Raw genomic sequence first — 16,695 nt, forward strand, 5'->3', positions numbered from 1 at the left:
TTAGGCCTGGGCTTCCTCAGGCAGACAATACAGGTGCTACTGCAGGAGGTGAGGGAGGTATTGAGGGGCATACAGGACTATGACTCCCCACTGTCCTCCCCGCTCATGTAGTGCCAGTGGATTCTCAGTAAAACAACAAACACAGCCAGTGCTGGGTGCCCACCTGTCACAGCTAGGGGCATTAGCACCTGTGCTCTCACCACTTGTGACCACTCAGAGGCAAAATCCTATTTTCCCATTTCACAGATGAGAAAGCGAGTGCTGGTCCAGGGGACACAGCTAGTTGCGCAGGCTGGAGGTGACTCAGCCATCTTTCATCAAAGGCCATGCTCTTCACCACATTTCCTCTCCACGAATTTTGAAGCATATTTTTTGCCCCAAATGAAAATTAATGCTTTACTCATTGGTGTACTGTCAATAGCTCTAGAGCAGTGGTTCTCAACCTTGGCTGCACATTAGAATCACCTGGGAATCTTTTTAAAATCCTGATTTCTGGGCCTCATCCTCCGGAAATTCTGTTTCTTTGTTACTAATGTTTTGGCCCCACCCCATAACAAAGAAACAGAATTTCCGGAGGATGAGGCCCAGAAATCAGGATTTTAAAAAGATTCCCAGGTGATTCTAATGTGCAGCCAAGGTTGAGAACCACTGCTCTAGAGCTATCTTAACACATTGCGTACCGCATAGAAATCTCTAAGACATACGCCAGGGACCGCACGTTTTTGGGCAAACTGCACGTTATTTAAATCATCATAAGGCACTTTAGGTGTTGTTTTTCAATAATTATAACATTTTTATTTACAAAAACAATTAAACAATTAAAGTTCCTAGTACTTTTTTAACGTATGGTACTGGGTAAAACATTTTCCTCTATGAAGAGGGACCAAACAAAATTTACATAAGTATCTAGATTCGCTCCTTTTTCCATGGGCGTGAAAAACGAGAACACTCGTGAGTGGTCCTTAACGGATGGCGCGCGAAATACGAGAAAACTCCTGAGCGGTACGAAATGTGTTAAGACAATTACATATCTTTAAAAGAGCTCCCGTTTTTAAAAAAAAATCCTGGAAGAATTATTCGTCAGGTAGTGATTTGGGAAGGTTTTAAAAATCATCACGTTGGAGAACCTAAAGCAACACTTATCGCCAAGAGATTTCCAGACAAGGTCACCCCAAGGACAAGAGCACTACTGACAGGGGCACCCACCATGCACAGGTGCTGGGCTAAGCACCTCACATACCTTTCCCATTTCCTCTTCACAGCAGGCTTGGGAGGCCCATGTGAACTACCCCCACCTTCACAGCCAAGCTCAGAATGGTCAAGCAACTCTCTGGTTGGTGGTGGAAATGAGACTTATATTTAAGTCTAGCCCCAAAGTCCAAAAATGAAACAAGTCTTCTTCAGTGCAATTGCCACCCTTTCCATGTGTCCCTCTAGGTTGCCAGAATAATTAAGGTAACAGCTGACTGTGGAGGAACTGTTGATATCACCACCCCTAAAACCTTGATTTTATTCATATTTCTGTCTCTCCCAGCAAAAATCAGGCTGGGTCCAATTAGGGAATAAATTATGACACCCCATTTATATGTTGAAGCCCTAGCTCCAAATATGACGGTGTGTGGAGATCAAGTTTTTAAGGAGGTAACTAATATCAGAAGGTATAAAGGCGGGGTCCTAATCCAATAGAAGAAGAGGAAGGGACCAGGAAGGCACATGAACAGAGAAGACCCTGTGAGGATGTGGTGAGAAGGCAGAGGGAAGCCTCACCAGAAACCAACGCTGCTGGGCCCTCGCTACTGGACTTTTAGCCTTCAGAACTGTGAGAAAATAAGTTTCTGTTGTTGAAGCCTCCCAGTCTGTACAGCAGCCCACTGTGGTCAAGGGCTGGCTTTGAGCGGAGGTGGAGGCTTTGAGCAGTGATCAGGCCATGAGGCTGGAGCCCTCCTGAGTAGGATTAGTGCCCTTATAAACGTGACCCAAGGAAGCTCCTTTGTCCCCTCTGCCAGGTGGGATGCAGGGACAACCAGGATGTGGACCCTCCTCAGATACTTTCAGCCTCTTGACCATGGATTTCCCCGCCTCCAGAACTGAGAAAACGGCATGTGTTGTGTATAGCCCACTCAACCTGTGCTACTTCGTGACTGCAGCCTGAAGAGACTAGGCAAACTGATACAGGCCAAACCAGTCACGGTGGTCTCATTCCCCACCAGTGGTAGGTTCCAAGGAAAGATTTCCTTGGTCTTAAACAGAAAACCAAGAAACCGGAGACTCCCATTTCTCTGCCTCTGGATGCAGCCATGTCTGGACATGATACGGCTACTCTGCTATCTGGAGACAGCAGAGCTGAGAGATGGACAGACCTGGCTGGCCCAAAGCCTGCACCTGCTATTCAAGAGAACGCATGGGTTGTTTTTTTTTTGTAGGGCCAGGTGGGTGTCTGTTCCTTGCAGCAAGAAGCACTTCAGCAGAGGGTAAAATAGGTGATACCACAAATGGCCTCCCTAGCCCACTCGCAGAACATTTACATTTGAAAAGTCATTCTGGAAGCTCAGTATCAAAGTGGTTTTGTGCAAGGCAGAGGAGACAGTGTGTAATTATCAGTGATATCCCAGTCCACACAAACAACTACTCACTGAGCAACATCAATGGGCCAGCCACTATCCTAGGCACTGGGGACAGGGCAGTGACGAAGTCAGTCAGACAGAAACCCTTGGTCTGTGTGGCGTATTCTCTCAAACACATGTGCACGTGGCGCGTGTGCAGCATATGGATAAAATATCTGGCCATCAAGACAAAACAAATGCTTACAGTGTTCTCTTTTTATAAGACATGAACAAATTAAAAATGCATCCAAGAATATAACTTAAAGAAACAAAGGCTCTGTTGTCATAGAGGAATATTCATAAGTGTCCAGGGAGCCAGCTGTTATGGAGCTCAGGCAGGTCTGATAGAGGTTAATTTTTTGGTATCTGAAAGTAACAGGATTGATTATCTTTGGCAAGAATAAGGCATACAACAGTTCAAACCAGACAGATCAAAACAAGCTTGTTGGCTGAATAAAACCATTGAAAAGCTTGCAAATCAGCACCCTAGTCTGCAGACACACAGCAGAGCCAGAAGATTCATTAGGCCCCTACATTTTCTTTATTTACATGTTTAATTTATAAAAATTATAAAAATAAGAAATGCTTATGGTCAAAAGTTCAAACAGTCCTGCCGTGCAACAGGTACAAAGCGAATGCCTGCCTCCCAATTCCTAGTTCCCAAGACTCCCCAGTGTTGACACTGTGGTGTTCACCTTTCTAAACCTTTGTGCCCTGGGAATATGTCGCTTTTGTTGTAAAACCACAAGGTTTGACATTGTTGTTGCTGTTTTACAAATGTGAATCGTCTTACACATATTGGGCTGCAACTTGCCTTTTTTACTCAAGAATCTAGCATGGGCCTTGCTCCTCCCACATTAGTATACACAAATCTATCTCGTTATATTTAACTAGAGGCCAGGTGCATGCAATTCATGCACACTGGGGGGGGGGGGGGGGGCGGGTGGGTCCCTCAGCCCGGCCTGCACCCTCTTCAATCTGGGACCCCTCTGGGGACGTCTGAATGCCGGTTTAGGATCGGGCCTAAACCTGCAATCAGACATCCCTCTCACAATCCAGGACCAATGGCTCCTAACCGCTTGCCTGCCTGCCTGCCTGATTGCCCTTAAACGCTTCTGCCTGCCGGCCTGATCACCCCCTAACTGCTCCCCTGCAGGCCTGATTGCCCCCAACTGCCCTCCCCTGCTGGCCTGATAGCCCACAACTGCCCTCCCCTGCTGGCCTGATTGCCCACAACTGCCCTCCCCTGTCGCGACCCGCCTCCTCTGCGTGAGGCAGCCATCTTGTGATGGCCATCTTGTGACGATGTGGGGGCGTGATGCCACCTAGGCTATTATTAGTATAGATGCCTGAGGAAGCCATAATATAAATATAACACTGCTATTCAAGTTGCCCCTAATGGATGGATTTTTTTTAGTTTTTTATTCTGGACCATTTACAGACTCATAAGAAATTGCAAAAATAGCAGAAAGGTCCTGGGTATTCATTATCCAGCTTTCCCCATAGGCTACATCTCCCGTGAATATAGTGTACTATTTAAGCCAGGACACTGACACTGCTGTAATAAGTTAATTAGACTGTTTCACCAGGGTTTTCATGCACTCTTGGGAGGAAGGCGTTGTCTTTGTGACATTTCATTCACATGGATTTGTAGAATCACCATTATATTGCAGATTTTAAGTATTTTTAAAGATTGTTTGCAGATGAGAGTTATATACCCACTTCAAAAGCAGAGGTAAGAGAAGTAAGTCAGGACAGCACTGCACTTCTACTTTCTACATCAAAACTAACACATAAGCAGTCCAGACTACTCACAAATGTGTGCTCTGCTTTTACTAAATAAATTTCCAAAACCCATGTTTATAAATACTGCTTCATGTAAAAGAGAATTAACAAATATGCACATTACCTTTTGTTTTTATTTTTCTAACTGAAGCAGAAATGTAATGGGGGGGAAATCAAGAACTAATCTTAACAGCTAATGCCCATTACCCCAATTCAGAGTTAATATAGCTCAGGTCTCAAAACAATAAATTACTTCAATGTGAATAAAATGAAATTATATACCCTAGGCATTAAAATGAGAAATTTTTAATTTTTCATGTTATTCTCTTTCTCTGGAGATTTTTTTCCTAATTTGAAAGAATGAAAAGAACACACTTGTGGGACCATTCAGTGAGGATGGCTAAGCAGGAAGCTCTATGCCCAGCTCCTCACACAACCACACAAAATTCCAACTAAATTATATAACAACCATCACTGAGAAGCATCTGAAGACCAGCTGGACAGAACTCCTATGACTAAGGATACACAGAAGAAGCCACAGAGAGATTAGGAGGAAGGGTGGAGCCGTGGGAAGGGCAGAGCCCACAGCCCAGGGAGATGGTTAAGAGTAGGGGTAGCTCAGATAACCTGGGGGGGCTGTGCCACCGGGCCCCACAGGACACCTTCTACGTAAGGCCACTCTACCAAGACCTGGAGACATAAAAAACCCTATCTAACACAGGGAGGCAGCCAAAATGAGGAGACAAAGAAATACATCTCAAATGAAAGAACAAGACAAAAATCTAGAAAAAGAAAAAAATAGAGATAAACAATCTACCACATACAGAGTTCAAACCCTGGTTATAAAGATGCTAATGAACTTTTGGGAAGAACAGATGAACTCAGTGAGAACTTCAGAGATAGAAATCATACAAAAGAAAATAGAAACCATGAAAAAGAACCAGTCAAAAATGAAGATGACAATAACTGAAATGAAGAATGCACTAGAGGGAATCAATAACAAATTAAATGAAGCAAAGGATCAAATCAGTGACCTGAAAGATACGACAGTGGAAAACACCCAATTGGCAAAAAATTAAAATAAAATAAAAACAAACAAGAACAGTTTAAGGGACTTCTTAGACAACATCAAAAATACCAACATTCATATGAGAAGAGGAGAAGAGTACCCAAAGAAGAAGAGTGAGCAAGGGATTGAAAACTTATTTGAAGAAATAATGACTAAAAACTCCTCTAAACCTGGGAAAAGAAATAAACATATATATCTAGGAAGCAGAGAGTCCCAAAGATGAATCCAAAGAGGCCCAGAACAAAATACAGCATAATTAAAATGCCAAAGGTAAAAGACAAAGAGAGAATCTTTAAAGAGGCAAGAGAAAAGCAGTTAGTTACCTACAAGGCAGCTACCATGAGACTGTCAACAGAAACCTTGCAGGCCAGAAGAGAATGGCAAGAAATACTCAAAGTAATGAGAAGCACAGACCTATAATCAAGACTACTCTGCCCGGCAAAGCTATCATTTAGAATTGAAGGACAAGAAAAAGCTAATAGAGTTCACCACTAATCCAGAATTGTAAGATATGTTAAAAGCATTTCTTTAAGTAGAAAAGAATAGATAAAGAAAACTAAGATGGCGGCATAGATAAACACCGGGAAATTGCTGCCTCCCACAACAACTTCAAAAAAAAAACAACATAAAGACAAAACGGACATCATCCAGAACCACAGGAAGGCTGGCTGAGTGGAAATTCTACTACTAGAAGGAAAGAAAAGCACGCTGAGAGCCAGAGGAGCTGCGGAAGTAAAGTGCAGAGGTACGGAGGCTCACGCGTGTGGAAAGGGGCTGGCACCTGAGGACGCGCTGTCTTTTTGAATCGGGAGGGAGTCAGAAGCTCCCGACTGCTCTGAACTCCGGTTCCGGGAAGTCTCTGGGGAGCCAGGACTCATACGGGGAGAAACTGGACTGTCTGGCAGCGGGCAGAACTCGGAACTTGAGGTCGGCTTTCCCTCAGAGGTGCTTGCAGCGATTACTGGGACACACGGACGCGGGGCCCCTAAGGGCAGGGCTGAGAATCCGCCATAACGGCTTGCTTCGCCCTTTGATTCCCTGAGACCCCGCCCCACCCAGGCTGCAGCAGAGGCTTTTGCATATGAATGCCCCGGCCCTTTGCAACCTGAAAATTACCTAACTGCAGCTAGGCCAGACAGACCCAGAACTTCCAAGAGAAGGCCCAAGGCCCCACAGCAGCTTGCATTGCTTCACAGCTGGGCCTCATCAGGGTACCTACAAACTCCAAAAAAGGAAGGGAATCTGCAGTTCTCTTAGTAGCTCCTGCTGTGTAACCTCAGGCAGAGGCTAGATTAGCACCTCCTTAGGTCCAAGAGCCAGTGTACCCAGTGGTCAGAGGGGGACCATCCAGATTACAACTCCTCAGATCCATAAGGGACACACTCAGGGTGCAGACTCAGTGAGCACCAAAACCCCACTGAAGCAAGTCTTGCCCCAGAAGGATGTCTTCAGCACAGAAATTCTCCCACTGCAGACACAGCTGATTCTCACTGCCAATTGGCCTGGAGGTCAATTCCTCCCAGTGATCCTACAACAATCAAGGCATAACTACAATAAGACTGTGCAAAAAGCCCACAAGGGGGTACACCAAGAGTGTCCACCTCAGGTAACTGGGGAGGCTGAGCCACTGGGCCCTACAGGACACCTAGCACACAAAACCACTCTACCAACACAGGGAAGCATAAAAAATGTGGAGACAAAGAAACAGGTCACAAATTACAGAAATGGAGGAAAGCAAACGACTAGATATAGAGTTCAAGGCCACATTTATAAGGTTTTTCAAGAATTTTATGGAAACCACCGATAAATTTAGTGAGATCCTCGATAAATCTAGTGAGACTCTCGAGGATATGAAAAAGGACCAACTAGAAAGTAAGCATACACTGACTGAAATAAAGAATAATATACAGAGATCCAACAGCAGAAAAGAGGATCCCAAGAATCAAGTCAAAGATTTGAAATACAAAGAAACAAAAAAGACCCAACCGAAAAAGAAAAAAGAAAAAAGATTCCAAAAATATGAAGATAGTGTAAGGAGCCTCTGGGACAACTTCAAGTGTACCAACATCAGAATTATAGGGGTACCAGAAGAAGAGAGAGGGCAAGATATTGAAAACCTATTTGAAGAAATAATGACAGAAAACTTCCCCTACCTGGTCAAAGAAATAGACTTACAAGTCCAGGAAGCGCAGAGAACCCCAAACAAAAGGAACCCAAAGAGGACCACACCAAGACACATCATAATTAAAATGCCAAGAGCAAAAGACAAAGAGAGAATCTTAAAAGCAGCAAGAGAAAGACAGTCAGTTACCTATAAGGGAGTACCCATACGACTGTCAGCTGATTTCTCAACAGAAACCATGCAAGGCAGAAGAGAGTGGCAAGAAATATTCAAAGTGATGAATGCCAAGAACCTACAACCAAGATTACTTTATCCAGCAAAGCTATCATTCAGAATAGAAGGTCAGATAAAGAGCTTCACAGATAAGAGAACGCTAAAGGAGTTCATCACCACCAAACCAGCATTATATGAAATGCTGAAAGGTATTCTTTAAGAAGAGGAAGAAGAAAAAGGAACTCTTACCATTTGTCACAGCATGGATGGAACTGGAGAGCGGATAAATACCACAGGATCTCACTCATTTGTAGAATATAATGAACAACATAAACTGATGAACAAGGACTGATCCAGAGACGGAGAGGCATTGATTGGACTGTCGGGCCTTGGAGGGAAGGTAGGGGAGGGTGGGGGTAAGGAGGAAAGACCAACCAAAGGACTTATATGCAAGCATATAGGCCTAACCAATGGACAAGGACAACGGGGGAGGGGAGGGGGAGGTGAGGGCATGAGCGGGGGGTGGGGGGGTAGAGGGTAACGTGAGGATAAGGACACATATGTAATATCTTAATTAATAAAAAATATATATATAAAAAAAAGAAAAGAATAGATAAAAAATATGAGTAAAAATATATAAGCCCAGCTGGTGTGGTTCAGTTTGTTGAGCATGATGACCATGCACCAGGAGGTTGTTGGTTCGATTCCCGGTCAGGGCACATGCCTGGGTTGCAGGCTCAATCCCCAGTAAGAAGGGGGAAGGTGGCAGCCAATCGATGTTTCTCTCTCATTGATGTTTTTATCTCTCTCTCCCCCTCCCTTCCTCTCTCTGAAATCAATAAAAACATATTTTAAAATATATTTTATATTTAACATATGTTTTATGAAAAAATTTTATATATATGAAAAAATTCTCACTGACAAAGACACAGTAAAAGCAGTGGATCAATCAACCATAAAGCTAGTACAAGGCTAAAAGACAAAAGTAGGAAGGTCATGTGTAATCACAATAAATTAAGGGACACACACACTAAAAATGTAAAAAAAAATTATTAAAACATAAACATGAGACTCACTTCATATCAATAGACAGAATGAAAGTAAAGGGATGGAAAAGATATTTCACTGAAATAAAAATCTTGAAAAAGGTAGGGTAGCAATACTTCTATCTGACAAACTAGACTTAAAACAAAGGCTGTAACAAGAGACAAAGAAGTGCATCTCACAATGATAAAGGGATCAATCACAGAAGAGGATATAATTCTTGTAAACATCTACACATCCACCGTAGGAGCACTTGTTATATAAAGTGAGACATCCACAGTAATACAGTCACAGAAAGGACTTTAGCATTCCTTTGACATCAATGGATAGATCGTACAGATAGAAAATCAACAAGGAAACAGTGGCCTTAAATGACACTTTACAGCGGATGAACTTAATTGATACTGACAGAACATTTCATCCCTAAGTACATACATTCAAGTCTACAGAAACATTTTCAAGGACAGACCACATGTCAGGCCACAAAACAAGTATCAGTTAATTTAATAAAACTGAAATCATTTCAAGCATCTTCTTTGATCACAGTATATGAAACTAGAAATCAATTACAAAAAGAAAATTGGAAAACACACAAACACATGGAGGCTAAATAAGATGTTACTAAACAATGAATGGGTTAACAAGGAGATCACAGAGGAAATCAAAAGATACCCTGAGTCACATGTAAATGAAAACACAACAGCCCCAAATCTATGAGACACAGACAAAGCAATTCTAGGAGAATAATTCATAGTGATACTGGCCTACTTCAACAAACAAGAAAAATCCCAAATAAACTCTCTAACCTTACGTGTAAAGGAACCAGAAAAGGAAAAACAAACAAAGCCCAAAGTGAGTAGAAGGGAAAATATCAAGATCAGAGTGAAAAACCAATAATCTGGAGTCTAAAGAAAATAACAGAAAAAACCAATGAAACCAAGAGCTGGTTCTCTGAAAAAATAAACAAGACTGACAAACCTTTAACCAGAATCATCAAGAAGAAAAGAAGAGGACCCAAATAAATAAAATCAGAAATGAAAGAGAGGTGACAAATGAATATCAAAGGAATATCAGGAAATACTATGAATATATGTCAACCAATCAGACAACCTGGAAGAAATAGATAAATTACTAGAAACATGCAATCTTCTAAGACTGAATCAAGAAGAAATAGAATACCTGAACAGACTGGTAAGAACAAACAAAATAGAAGCAGTAATAAAAAAAAAACCTCTCAACAAAGAAGTCCTGGACCTGATGGCTTCATAGGTGAATTTAACCAAACGTTCAAAGAATTCATACCTATTGGTCTTTAACTATTTCAAAAATTTAAAGAGAAAGGAAGACTCCCAAACATACTTTACAAGGCCAGCCTTACCCTGATAACAAACCAGCTAAAGACATTACAAAAAAAGAAAATTATTGGTCAATGTTCCTGATGAACATAGATGCAGAAACCCTCAACAAAATATTAGCAAGTCAAATTCATAAAATACATTAAAAAGATCATATGCCATGACCAAGTGAGGCTTACCGCAAAGATGCAAGGCAGTATAATATTCAAAACTCAATGAATGTCATACATCACATAAACAAAATGAAGGACAATAGATACAGAAAAAACATTTGACAAAATCCAGCACCCATTTGTAATAAAAACTCTCAGCACAGTAGGAACAGAGGAAACATGCCTCAACATAACAAAGGATACTATAACAAACCACAGTCCACATCCTACTCAAGAATCAAAGCTAAAAACACTTTTCTTAAGATCAAGAACAAGACAAGGATGCCCACATACACAACTTTTATTCAACATGTGTAGAATGTGCCTTAAATGGGAAGCATAATCCTATTTAACTTACTCTAATTTTAATTGTAAGAGGAAGAGAAGTGTGTCCTCAAACAACAGGAAAGCCTTTTTAAATCACTCTGATGTTTGGGGGGAAGGTATTTTGTATTTCAATTTCAATGTGAAATTGTGGATGTCAGATATCGTAACTGAAGGCATCGCTCCTTCCTCTCATCTACATGGCTCTCCTTTCTACTGGGTTTCCCTGGTCTGTCTTGTATATAACCAAATACTGCAGCCAAACTTGACCACCCCCAACTTTGGAGGCGGGACCTGGTAAGACACACACAGCTCTAACTTCTCTGGGGACACACCCCAGCCACTGTCACCAAGTTTCTAGGCATCATACCGCCACACACATACAGCCCTCTACACTGACATCCAGTCTTCTGCGTTTGAAATGATTAAATTTTTTATAAGACACCTCACATTCCTTATTTAAGTGCCTCAAGAATCAAAGTTTATCAATATAAAATAAAAGAACACCCTATGACATGAGCATTTTATTTTATTTTTTTTAATTGTTTTATTGCTTAAAGTATTAAAAGGGTATTACATATGTCTCCTTTTTTCCCCCCGCCCTTGACAATCTCCTGGCCTCCCCCACCCCCGTTTCTTATATCTATTGGTTATGCTTATATGCATGCATATAAGTCCTTCGGTTGAATTCTTACCCCCCTCTTCTGCCCCCCTACTCTCCCCGGCCTTCCCGCTGCAGTTTGACAATCTGTTTGAGGCAGCTCTGCCTCTGTATCTATTTTTGTTCATAAGTTTATAATGGTCTTTATTATCCATGAATGAGTGAGATCATGTGGTATTTTTCATTCATTGACTGGCTTATTTCACTTAGCATAATGCTCTCCAGTTCCATCCATGCCGTTGCAAATGGTAAGAGTTCCTTCTTTTTACAGCAGCATAGTATTCCATCATGTAGATGTACCACAGTTTTCTAATCCATTCATCTACTGATGGGCACTTAGGCTGTTTCCAGATCTTACCGATGGTAAATTATGCTGCTATGAACATATGGGTGCATATATCCTTTCTGATTGGTGTTTCTGGTTTCTTGGGATATACTTCTAGAAGTGGGATCACAGGGTCAAAAGGGAGTTCCATTTTCAGTTTTTGAGGAAACTCTATACTGTCTTCCATAGTGGCTGCACCAGTCTGCATTCCCACCAGCAGTGCACGAGTGTTCCTTTTTCTCCACATCCTCACCAGCACTTGTCGTTTGATGATTTGTTGATGATAGCCAGTCTGACAGGTGTGAGATGGTACCTCACTGTTGTTTCGATTTGCATCTCTCGGATGATTAGTGACTTTGAGCATGTTTTCATATGTCTCTTGGCTTTCTGAATGTCCTCTTTTGAAAGGTGTCCACTTAGGTCCTTTGCCCATTTTTTTGATTGGATTATCTTCCTTTTGTTAAGTTGTATGAGTTCCCTATAAATGTTGGAGATTAGGCCCTTATCAGACATGACATTGGCAAATATGTTTTCCCACACAGTGGGCTTTCTTGTTGTTTTGTTGATGGTTTCTTTTGCTGTGCAGAAGCTTTTTATTTTGATGTAGTCCCATTTGTTCATTTTCTCTTTAGTTTCAAGTGCCCTAGGAGCTGTATCGGTGAAGAAATTGCTTCGGCATATGTCTGAGATTTTGTTGCCTTTGGATTCTTCTAGAATTTTTATGGTTTCCTATCGTACATTTAAGTCGTTTATCCATTTTGAGTTTATTTTTGTGTATGGTGTAAGTTGGTGGTCTAGTTTCATTTTCTTGCATGTATCTGTCCAATTTTCCCAACACCATTTATTGAAGAGACTGTCTTGACTCCATTGTATGTTCTTGCCTCCTTTGTCAAATATTAATTGAGCAAATCAGTTTGGGCCGATTTCTGGGCTCTCTATTCTATTCCATTGATCTATATGCCTGTTCTTGTGCCAGTACCAGGCAGTTTTGAGAACAGTGGCTTTGTAATACAGCTTGATATCTGGTATTGAGATCCCACCTACTTTGGTCTTTCTCATGATTGCTGCATCTATTCGGGGTCTTTTTTTTATTCCAGATGAGTTTTTGGAGAGTTCGTTCTAGGTCTGTGAAATATGCCATTGGTATTTTAATGGGAAGTGCATTGAATTTATAGATTCCTTTGGGTAGTATGGACATTTTAATGATGTTGATTCTACCAATCCATGAACACGGTATGTAATTCCATCTGTTTATGTCTTCCTCTATCTTTTTTTCAACATCCTGCAGTTTTCTGAGTACAGGTCTTCTACCTCTTTAGTTAAGGTTTATTCCTAGGTAGGTTAATATTCTTGGTGCGATGGTAAATGGGATTGTTTTTTAGTCTCTCTTTCTGAAAGTTCACTATTGGTATATAGAAATGCCATAGATTTATTGGGGTTAATTTTGTATCCTGCTACATTGCCGAATTCATTTATTAAGTCTAGTAGTTTTTTTGATGGAGTCTTTAGGGTTTTGTATGGATAATATCATGTCGTCTGCAAATAAGGACAGTTTTACTTCTTCTTTTCCAATTTGGATGCCTTTTATTTCTTCTTGTCTAATTGCAATGGCTAATACTTCCAGTATTATATCGAACAGGAGTGGTGAGCATGGGCATCCCTGCCTTGTTCCTGTTCTTAGGGGAAATGGTGTTAGTTTTTGTCCATTGAGTATGATGTTGGTTGAGGGTTTGTCATATATGGCTTTTATTATGTTGAGTTATGATCCTTCTATTCCCACCTTGCTGAGAGCTTTTAACAAAAATGGGTGTTGGATTTTGTCAAATGCTTTTTCTGCATCAATTGATATGACTATGTGGTTTTTTTCTTTCAATTTGTTTATGTGATATATCATGTTTATTGATTTTCAGATATTGTACCATCCTTGCATCCCTGGGATAAATCCTACTTGGTCATGGTGTGTGATCTTTCTGATGTACTGCTGGGTCCGATTTGCTAAGATTTTGTTGAGGTTTTTGGCATCTATGTTCATGAGGGATATTGGCCTGTAATTCTCTTTCATTGTGTTGTCTTTACCTGGTTTTGGTATTAGGGTGATGCTGGCTTCATAGAATGAGCTTGGAAGTGTTCCTTCCTCTTGGATTTTTTTGTAGTAGTCTGAGGAGGATAAGTTTTAGTTCTTTCTTGAATGTTTGGTAAAACTCCCCTGTGAAGCCATCTGGTCCTGAGCTTTTGTTTACTGGAAGCTTTTTGATGACTGCTTCAATTTCTTCCATAGTTATTGGCCTATTGAGATTTTTAGATCCTTCCTGATTGAGTTTTGGAATGTTGTATTTTTCTAGGAATTTGTCCATTTCCTCCAGGTTGTCTAGTTTTTTGGAGTACAGTTGTCCATAGTATTTTTTAATAATCATTTGTATTTCTGTAGGGTCTGTTGTTATTTCGCCTCTATCATTTCTGATTTTGTTTATTTGGGTCCTTTCTCTTTGATTCTTGGTGAGCCTGGCTAGAGGTTCATCAGTCTTGTTTATCCTTTCAAAGAACCAGCGCTTGGTTTCATTGATTTTCTGTATTGTTGTTTTTTGGTGTGTTTTTTTGGTCTCTATGTCATTTATTTCTGCTCTAATCTTAATTATCTCCTTCCCTCTGCTCACTCTGGGGTTTTCTTGTTGCTCTCTTTCTAATTCTTTGAGATGTAGAGTTAGATGACTTACTACCATTTTTTCTTGTTTTTTGAGATAGGCCTGTAGAGCTATAAACTTCCCTCTCAGGACTGCTTTCATTGTGTCCCATAGGTTTTGGATTGTTGTGTTTTCATTGTCATTAGTTTCCAGGATGTTTTTAATTTCTTCTTTGTTCTCATTGGTAACCCAATCAATATTTCATAACATGCTATTCAGCTTCCAAGTGTTTGAGTATTTTGGGTTGTTTTTATTGTAGTTTATTTCTAGTATTATGCCATTGTGATCTGAGAAGATGCTTGGTATGATTTCAATCTTCTTGAATTTGGGAAGACTTTGTTTGTGACCCAACATGTGGTGTATTTTTGAATATGTCTTATGAGCACTTGAGTAGAATGTATATTCCATGGCATTGGGGTGAAGTGTTTTAAAGATGTCAATTAAGTCCATCTGATCTAGTGAGTCATTTAGGATTGCTGTTTCTTTGCTGATTGTTTGTCTAGAGGACTTATCCAGTGATGTCAGTGGTGTATTAAAGTCCCCCACTATGATTGTATTGTTGTCGATCTCTCCTTTGATATCTTCCAGGAGTTTTTTTATGTATTTGGGTACTCCTGCATTGGGTGCATATATGTTTACCAGAGTTACATCTTCTTGTTGTATTGATCCCTTTAGTATTATGAAGTGGCCTTCCTTATCTCTTGTTATGGCCTTCACTTTGAGGTCTATTTTGTCCGATATAAGTATTGCTACCCCAGCTTTCTTTTCCTTTCCATTTGCCTGAAAGATATTTTTCCATCCCTTCACTTTCAGCCTGTGTGAGTCCCTTCTAATGAGGTGTGTCTCTTGTAGACAGCAAATGTATGGGTCATGTTATTTTGTCCATTCAGCCACTCAATGTCTTTTGGTTGGAGCATTTAGTCCGTTTACGTTTAAAGTTATTATTGAAGATTTTAATGGGGGGAGGAAAATGGCAGAGGTATAAACGGACGGGTCCTGTGCCTTGTCCTGGAGCAGATAAGGGTAAGCAGCTGAAACGGGTTACATACAGCCCAAATAGGCAGAGGATATTCAGCTGAGACAGTCTGCAGCTAGAAAAGACAGAGAACTCCCAGAAAAAAAGGACAGTTGGAGACTGTGATTTAAACCACTCCGGTGCACCAGCTCAGCAGCAGAGACTGCGCCATCTTAAGTTGCTGTTACCGGCATCCTGAGATCAGCTACTAACCTGGAAACAAGGGATCTCAAGCAGCGTGACTGCGAGAACTCAGATGAACACTGCTTCTTCTCACAGAAAGTTTAGACTTCCCCTAAAGGTGCAGTTTGCAACTCAGGTTGGAGAGAGGACCACTCGCGCGGAGCGAAATCCGCGGCCATTGGGACCACCGTGACCCGCGAGTGGGGAAGGGGCCCCACAGGGCTGCTGGCAGAAGGGAACGCTAAAAATAAGCCCATAGCTGGACTGGATGCAAAAATGCAGCCTTGGATTCTGCCAGTCTGCCGGCTGCTTGGTGCCAGGGGCGAGTGGGCACACGGAGACTGCGCGCAGACCTGGAAGGTGGAGGCTTGTTAATTCGCACAACATATCAGGCTCTTGTTGTTACAGTTCCCCTTAGATCCGTGCGTTTGATTATTAAACCCAGTGCATGAGATTCCCCAGTTGGGGTCATGCGCAGAGCCTGTAGGGGAAAGTTCTTTTGGGGGAGCCTGGGAAACAGAGCAGGGAGTAATGATTAAAGAACCAGCTCTGGGCAATGGACTTTCCCAAACCAGTTTCAAGTACCATAGAGAAAATAAACCCTACTGATAGAGAGGACTTATAGCCTCGGACGTCAATCCAGACACACTGCCACCCAGAGGCAGAGCCACGAACTGTCTCTTCTGTGATCACAAATAAAGGCAGTCTGGTAAACAAATACAACCTGCCTTAAAATCAGGACTGTGGTTTTCAGCAGGGAGGGACAGTGTATCGCAAGGAAATTCAACACTCTCGTGAATGCCTGGCAGGACTAAGGCGTGCCAGAAAGAAGAGTAGAGGATCTGAAGCACCTTCACTACTGCACATTTTTATCTTTTTTTTTTTAAATTCTTTTTTCACCATTTCATTAAGAACCTATTTTATTATTATTTTTTTATTTTTTTTCATCACCTGATTTTACCTTTAAATTACTACATTTTTTAACCAGTATTATTACTATCATTTTACTATTTTTTCAAGTGTCATTTTATTTTTTTCTCTCTTTATTTTATTTTGGGATTAGTGTTCTACTCTCTATTTTCATAGTTCCCTTAGCATCATTTCTCTCTATCTCACCTTTACCTTTAAGCCAAAACTCTCTTCCTCACTTTTCCCCTTTTGTT

General features: G+C 41.2%; 1 protein-coding gene across 4 annotated transcripts in view; it reads right to left on the reverse strand.

Moving 5' to 3' along the window:
• Positions 1-16,695, reverse strand: part of VPS35L (VPS35 endosomal protein sorting factor like) — a 162,662-nt gene that overhangs the window by 49,899 nt on the left and 96,068 nt on the right. The window lies entirely within an intron of this gene.

This window comes from Myotis myotis, unplaced genomic scaffold (assembly GCF_014108235.1).
Source record: "Myotis myotis isolate mMyoMyo1 unplaced genomic scaffold, mMyoMyo1.p scaffold_m19_p_5, whole genome shotgun sequence".
Classification (NCBI taxonomy): Eukaryota; Metazoa; Chordata; class Mammalia; order Chiroptera; family Vespertilionidae; genus Myotis; species Myotis myotis.